At 45.9% G+C, this 7,500-nt stretch overlaps 1 protein-coding gene across 2 annotated transcripts in view; it reads right to left on the reverse strand.

Moving 5' to 3' along the window:
- The window catches only part of LOC137803850 (NT-3 growth factor receptor-like), a 145,888-nt gene that overhangs the window by 27,799 nt on the left and 110,589 nt on the right, over positions 1–7,500 (reverse strand). The gene's annotated exons all lie outside the window — the stretch shown is intronic.

Genomic DNA, 7,500 nt, shown 5'->3' on the forward strand with positions numbered 1-7,500 from the left:
AGCGTCGATGGCGTCCAAGAAAATGAATGAAACTCAAACCCAAAACCTCCCGGAACTCCAAGATGAGAGGAGTTCCCTTTGAAGAGGCTCCACCTGGCAGAAGAAGCAACAGAGCAGCAACAGAGCGGCAACAGAGCAGCAACAGAGCTGCAACAGAGCAGCAACAGAGCTGCAACAGAGCTGCAACAGAGCAGCAACAGAGCAGCAACAGAGCTGCAACAGAGCAGCAACAGAGCAGCAACTTCAGTGTGAACGATGTAACAAAAAGTCCATGATGAGCAACACTGAAGGAGTTCTACTGTACTTCTGTGTGTATGTGTGTGTGTGTGTGTGTGTGTGCGTATGTATGTATATGTGTGTGTGTGTGTGTGTGTGTGTGTGTGTGTGTGTGTGTATATGTGTGTGTGTATATACCTGTGTGAGTATATGTGTGTGTGTGTGTGCGCGTATGTATGTATGTATGTATGTATGTATGTATGTATGTATGTATGTATGTGTGTGTAAGTGTGTGTGTATATACCTGTGTGGGTATATGTGCATGTGTGTGTGTGTGTGTGTGTGTGTGTGTGGGTGCGCATATGTATGTATCTGTGTGTAAGTGTGTGTGTGTATATACCTGTGTGGGTATATGTGTGTGTGTGTGTGTGTACGCATGTATGCGTGTGTGTATATGTGTGTGTACATGTGTGAAAAGGTGTGTGTGTATATGGGAGTGTGCATGTGTGTATATATGTATATGTGTGTGTCTAGGTGTGTGTGTGTGTGAGTGTGTATATGTGTGTGTATTTATGTTTGTATGTCTATATATGTATGTGTGTGTTTGTATACGCGTGTGTGTATATATGTGTGTGTATAGGTGTGTGTCTGCGTGTGTATACGTGTATGTGTGTGTGTCTGTGTGTGTTACTGCTGACAGGTGACTTCCCCCTCTCCCTCTGTGTCAACATTAATCCGAGATAATTGTAACTGCACTAATTAGCCTGCGTGGTACACACACGTTCAGCCGTGCACACACGAGCACATCCACACACACACATACACACACACACACACACACACACACACACGAGCACATCCACACACACACACACTGCACTGTTAGAACACATAAACGCAGACCGGCTTGTTCATGGGGACTGGTTTGGGCTTTTCCTGTCTCCTGTGTTCAGGTTCATGGTGACCACCACCTCCTCATCCATCAGGTGGAGCTGCTGCAGCTCCACGGAGCGACTCACAGCTTCATGGAGGCAAAAGAACACGTCTGCAGCTGACTGATGCTCTCTGGGTAGCTGCTCTCTCTGGAAAGCCTTTTCAAACGTGTATTTTTGGAGTTTTTCTGAAAGAGTTCCTTTCTCTGGTTGACCTGCTTGCCATCACCTGGAGGTGATGTCAGGGGTCAGAGGTCAGGGCTGAGCTGGTTGGAGTCACTCTGACCTTCATGTGGGATGGAAGGCTTCCGTTGCTGTGTCTCTGGAGCTTTGGCCGCTGTTGTGAGCCAGGACCCAGCACTCATGTTGTGGTATCGAGTGGATGAAATCAACTTGACTTGTCGCAATAATTAGAGAGAAGGGGGACGGCAATCAATTGTAATCGAATCAATGATCTGGTAAAAAGCCATGTATTTGAACAAAAAAAAAAAGGTAAATGGACTTTTCTAGTACATCCATCCATGTTCAGCCTCTTATCCGGGGTCGGGTCTCGGTGGCAGCAGCCCAGCAGACCGACCCAGACTTCCCTCTCACCCGCAACATGTTCCAGCTCGTTCTGGGGGATCTGGAGGTGTTCCCAGATTAGCCAGGAGATATAATCCCTCCAGCGTGTCCTGGGTCTTCACCGGGGTTTTTTCCTAGTTGAACGTGTCTGGAGAACCTCTAATGGGAGGCGTCAGGACGCATCCTGATGAGATGCTGAACCTCAGTTGACTCCTTTGGATACAGAGGAGTAGCGGCTCAACTCCAAGCTCCCTCCTGATGTCCGAGCTCCTTACCCTATCTCTAAGGTTCCTTACCCTCTCTCTAAGGTTCCTTACCCTATCTCTAAAGCTCCTTACCCTATCTCTAAGGTTCCTTACCCTATCTCTAAGGCTCCTTTCCCTATCTCTAAGGCTCCTTACCCTATCTCTAAGGCTCCTTACCCTATCTCTAAGGCTCCTTACCCTATCTCTAAGGTTCCTTACCCTATCTCTAATGCTCCTTACCCTATCTCTAAGGTTCCTTACCCTATCTCTAAGGTTCCTTACCCTATCTCTAAAGCTCCTTACCCTATCTCTAAGGTTCCTTACCCTATCTCTAAGGTTCCTTACCCTATCTCTAAGGCTCCTTACTCTATCTCTAAGGTTCCTTACCCTCTCTCTAAGGCTTCTTACCCTCTCTCTAAGACTCCTTACCCCATCTCTAAGGCTCCTTACCCTCTCTCTAAGGTTCTTTACCCTATCTCTAAGGTTCCTTGCCCTATCTCTAAAGCTCCTTTCCCTATCTCTAAGGTTCCTTACCCTATCTCTAAGGTTCCTTGCCCTATCTCTAAGGTTCCTTACCATATCTCTAAGGTTCCTTACCCGATCTCTAAGGTTCCTTACCCTATCTCTAAGGTTCCTTTCCGTATCTCTAAGGTTCCTTACCCTATCTCTAACGTTTCTTACACTATCTCTAAGGTTCCTTACCCTATCTCTAAGGCTGAGCCCGGCCACCCTGTGGAGGAAGCTCATTTCGGCCACTTGTATCCGCGACCTCGTTCTTTCGGTCACTACCCAGAGTTCATGACCATAGGTGAGGGTTGGAACGTAGACCGACCAGTAAATGGAGAGTTTCCTAGTCCTCAGACCTCTAAGCACTTTAACCCAACGTGCCATTCACCATTCCTCCAGACACTGATACCACTCAGGGCTACGTAAGGTTCCCTCTGCCCATCAGGACTCACACCAACATTCACACACTTTGGCCACAGCCTTCGGATGCAACACTTTGAAGTCTCGTTCAAGGACACGTGGACGTGGACTGCAGGAACCTTGATGTACTGATTGGACCTTTGAACTACACAAGTTGTACCTTCAGGTTCCCTCCAGAGCGATCAAAGGGTCCGGCATCGTCTAGATTGTAGTCCAGCACGGGAAGGACGTGACGCATACAATCCTTCTGCACGTGTGTTCTAATTCAGAAAGTTCATTTGAGTTTGTGTAAAGACCAGTTGTCTCAATCGGAACTGGTTAAAATTCAGCTTTTGATGTTTTTGGCTGCTGCGAGGAATCAGAAAACGCGCCTGCGGTCGTGCGAGGCCCACACTGATACAAAACACTGCTAATATTTCTTAATGAGGTTAGGACTGTGCTTTGGGTGACACATATTTCTGATACAACCTCATATGATAACATCAAAAATATGTATTAATTAGTGCGGGTCTCAAGATGAACAACACACCGTATTCAGCTCAGGTCCCTGCAGGACAACAGCAGGAGCATGTGTTATGAGTCTGGGGCCTTGAGGGACAGCTCATTTGGGGCATGTTTTTTCTTCTTTGGTAAAGATATGAAGCAGCTAGTTCTTATTGCATTAACAGTAAGATCCCTGAGCATGTTTAATTCAATTCAGTTCATTTTGTATAGCCCAAAATCACAGATACAAATTATCTGAAGAAGCTTCATAGAGCAACAGAGGAGGATCCTCTGCAGGATGGACAGAAGCAACAGATGTCATGTGACCAAAATAAAAACAATACAAACATTACAAACTACAAAAGTGTCCTCAGTAGATGCAGGTGTGTCTATAAAGACGTCCGCTATAACGTGTGATTGAATGAAGACTTCTCATCTAGAACACATCTGATGTGTTTCTCACTCAGCTGACCAGCCTCGTCTCCTTGAGACGACCTTCACATACAACTAAACTGCACTCAAGTGTGTTTGAAAGGAAACACATTATCTCCTGTCACAGTTTGAAACACATGGTGAATTATTTTAAAATGACTTGCTTATGTTTATGGTTGAGTTTAGGTAAGAAAACTACTTGGTTATGTCTCGGTTCACACAGGACATAAGTCTTTTTTAACCCAGGAGACTGGACCTCCTGGACTTGTTTGACACATATTTGTTTCACCGAAACATCCAAATATATCACCTTGAAAAATGTTTCACAAGGCAGTTTTGTCAGATGGGAAAATCATTTTTGGGAGACGGTATAAAACAAATCTCTGTTGTTTACTGTTTAGCGCTTCACATTGGAGGTTTACCACTTCTGGTATAGCTCAGTTAGCTGCTCAGTTAGCTGCTTAGTTAGCTGCTCAGGTAGCTGCTCAGTTAGCTGCTCTGTGAGCTGCTCAGTTAGCTGCTCTGCTAATTGCTCTGTTAGCTGCTTAGGTAGCTACTCAGTTATCTCTCTACACAATGTTTTTGTCAACCTTAATTATTTAGTGATGGATTCTTTTTTGTTAGCTGCTCAGTTAACTGCTCTGTTAGCTGCTTAGGTAGCGACTCAGTTAGCTGCTTAGTTAGCTGCTCTGTTAGCTGTTCAGTTAGCTGCTCTGTGAGCTGCTCAGTTAGCTGCTATGTTAGCTGCTATGTTAGCTGCTCTATTAGCCCTGTTACCCAAACACACCACAGGACTGTGCAGCCTAACAGCTAACTAGCTAGAAGACGGGCTTGATTGTGGTGGCTGTTGTTCAGTTTGTCACTTGTGACATGTATGTGATGGTTGTGCACACGTACATGTGAGCGATTGTGCTATTGAGGACGTGCAAATCAAGAGATGAACAATTTGTATTGTGTAAAAAACGGAAACAATATTCCAAACTGAAGCAGCTCTTGGCCCCGACCGGACAGTTAAGACAAGTGAGTAGACATCAGTCAATGTATTTCCATAAGGTGTGAATCAATACAACTCTAAATGGGAGTCTAAATGGGCCAAAGTATTAGCCTGATGGGTCCAGCAGCATGTGAGATTAGCCGTGGACAGACAGACATAGAGATCCACGCACACACACAACGGAATACATCATATCCTGGCGGAGATAATGATCCTGCAGGATGGACTGAGGGCAGGGAAGAGGATAAGGGAGAGGGTTCATGACTGTACTAAATAACTTGGCTTGTGTCATGGAATAGTTGCCCTGGGAGGTGCTGTCGCCCTCAGCATTCAGGCTGCACAGCCCCAACAACACGTCACGGCTCTGATGAAAGAGTGTGGCGGTGAACGCCTGACAGTAACATTCATCTGGTGTTGCTTTGGTCTTACGACGTGAACTTTAAAGTGTTTTTAAATACACGTGCACAAAGGGATGGTGACACTTAGTCCTCAGAGAGTTGGCTGTTCCTTAACCCCCCAGAGGTACTTATGTTATTATGGCAAAATAGAAATAAAACTTACGGATTTCAAAGATGCAAATCTTCAGAGACAAACATATAAAGAAATATAATATACACTCCAAACAGTTATGATGCCGAAACCTCGCACTCCTGTGTGATTGTTGGACACGTCGTTCAAAGCGAAGGGTATTTCCAAGGACAGGCTTTTTTTTTTTTTACCTCTGACTCACTTCCATCAGCTCTGATTGGTTCAGTAATTTAAATGTGCTCGGGGATGACTGTCGTCTTCCAGAGAAGAAAAGATGATGGAAATGTTTAAGTAATGGGCTCAGCGTTTTTTGGGGATGGAACACTCAGAAATCAACACATTGCTTTGATTGTATCGCGAAAAAAAGAAAAGGATTTTCCTCGTTTACTGAGGGAACTCTTTCAGGCCTCGATGTAATCCAAACGTAGTGGACCGCAAAAACAAAATGCTAGTTGTTGCTTCTAGCTCTGGATGCTAAGACATGTGCAGTTGGGGTGGTTTTACAGTCTGTTGTGTTGTGAGTCAGCGTAGCTTTAGCCATGTAGCGTCCCGCACCCTTCACCATGGAGGGCTCAAACTGCAGCATTTGGTCTGGTAGTGTTTCATCTTTCAGCTTTTCTTATCGGATACGAGGCTCCAGGATGTCTGTCGTATGTTGCACAGCCCTCTGAGGCAAATTCATGATAGTGGGTACGAAACAAATTGACTTGAAAATGTCTTCATGGTGCTTGAGAAAGATCTTGCTCAATGGAGGAGGCTCATCCAACGGTGAGCACAGACATACTCAGTAATCCTGATAGCAATCTCCTGATTACATTTCCATATGTCTTGTATACAACTGAAGAGAATTGCCTTATGGTGGTACTTGATGAAAGGTCAGTGGGGGTCATCATCATTAGGATGCATCCTCTCAACACATTTGATGGCTCAACCCTTTAGCCTTGTTGCTAGAGGGACAAAATACCCAATCAAAACGACAAATGAAAGGTTGTTTGGAGTGGGTAGATCCCCCTTTGGGCTGTCCGGCTTCCTGCCACAGTCCAAAGACATGTGGCTTAGGTTAATTGAGCAATTTAAATTGCCCCAAGTTGTAAATGTGTGTCTGGCTCCATCTGTCAGCCCTGTCCCATGTGGACTCTGAATAGGAGGAGCAGTTACAGGTGATGGGCGGATGGATATCTAGAGGCCTTAGGCCTTAGGCCTTGATGCATGTTTTAAAGTAGTTTATTAAGTGTAAGATAGTTAGACACAGAAGCCTTGCACACTGAGTCTGTTGCGTTTTATTGCTCTATTGGTTGTAAAAAACTACAATACTAAAATGTAATGAATGACAATGAAAGGGCTGCAATGGAGCTAATGAATGAACGACTTTTGTGACAAGCCGTCTTATTATGCAGCCATAGAATGAGACCGTCCACAATCTATCTTTCAATTCTGCATCTCTGTATCATCATTGTGTTTGTCCTAAAGTGCTCCGTGCTGCGAGATGAATGGACGAAGTCATTCAGCTTATGAGTCGCCATTTTGGATGACCTCGCCGATGGATTAAAAGTACCTCGTTGAACACAGTCGACCAGGTCGTGTTTATTTTTAAAAAGAAAAGAAAAATAGAAAAAAGTAGCGGCTTGGTTTGCAGAGGCCTGCGAGACGGTCAGGAGGCGTGACGAGGGCGTGGCACTGCAGCGATGTGCTCATCGCTGGGCCGCATTAAACTGCTCTCCATAAAGATTCAACGCTTTGACCTCCAACTTATAACGGACTGTCAAAGTCTTCCCCGGCTTCAGCTCGCACTACTTTCACTGCGTTCCAGCTGGCAGTGCTGCGCGCATGGCTGAACAGCTTCAGCACAGGGAGGGGAGGGGGGGGAAAGGGACACACACACACACACACAAGCACCAAACACACACTCTAAATAGCACACGTGTTCGACTGTACACTCGACACACACACACCCACGTGCGTGGAGGTTGAGGGGAGGAGGGGTTCGCTGAGTGACTCGACCGTTCCGCCACCGGGTCGCAATTAGCGAGTCGCTAATGAGCTGTGGGACCGGTAGCATCCAGCGGCGCGCATGTAGCCGCTGCAGAGGACAGCGGAGCTCCATCGTCTCCAAGTGGCGTCTTTAATGCGTCGTGAGAACGTCTCCATCGCATGCTGGCGGAGGAAACGCCGCGCAGAC

The sequence above is a fragment of the Clinocottus analis genome, unplaced genomic scaffold, assembly GCF_023055335.1.
Source record: "Clinocottus analis isolate CAN_PGR_092001 unplaced genomic scaffold, fCliAna1.0.p SCAF_6, whole genome shotgun sequence".
Lineage (NCBI taxonomy): Eukaryota > Metazoa > Chordata > Actinopteri > Perciformes > Cottidae > Clinocottus > Clinocottus analis.